Here is a 361-nt window from a genome sequence, read left to right on the forward strand (position 1 = left end):
CCAAAACATTCTATGATTCTATGATTCCTCAGGCAGCACCCACCAGAGCTCACAGAAGGGACCAGCCAAAGTTCTTTCTGAAAGGGGAGAGGTGATTCAGGGGTTTCCCATGAGAACTGGAATAAGTTTTGCTCTGAGATGTCTGCCCTAAATTATCACTGCCTTTTTCTCCTTGGACAGGTCCCAGTGCTCAGAGGAATCAAATGTCCAACGGCAGCTCCATCACCCAGTTCCTCCTCCTGGCATTTGCAGACTCACGGGAGCTGCAGCTCTTGCACTTTTGGCTCTTCCTGGGCATCTACCTGGCTGCCCTCCTGAGTAATGCCCTCATCATCACTGCTGTAGCCTGTGACCATCCGCT

Source organism: Egretta garzetta, unplaced genomic scaffold (assembly GCF_000687185.1).
Source record: "Egretta garzetta isolate BGI_Z169 unplaced genomic scaffold, ASM68718v1 scaffold830, whole genome shotgun sequence".
Taxonomy (NCBI): Eukaryota; Metazoa; Chordata; class Aves; order Pelecaniformes; family Ardeidae; genus Egretta; species Egretta garzetta.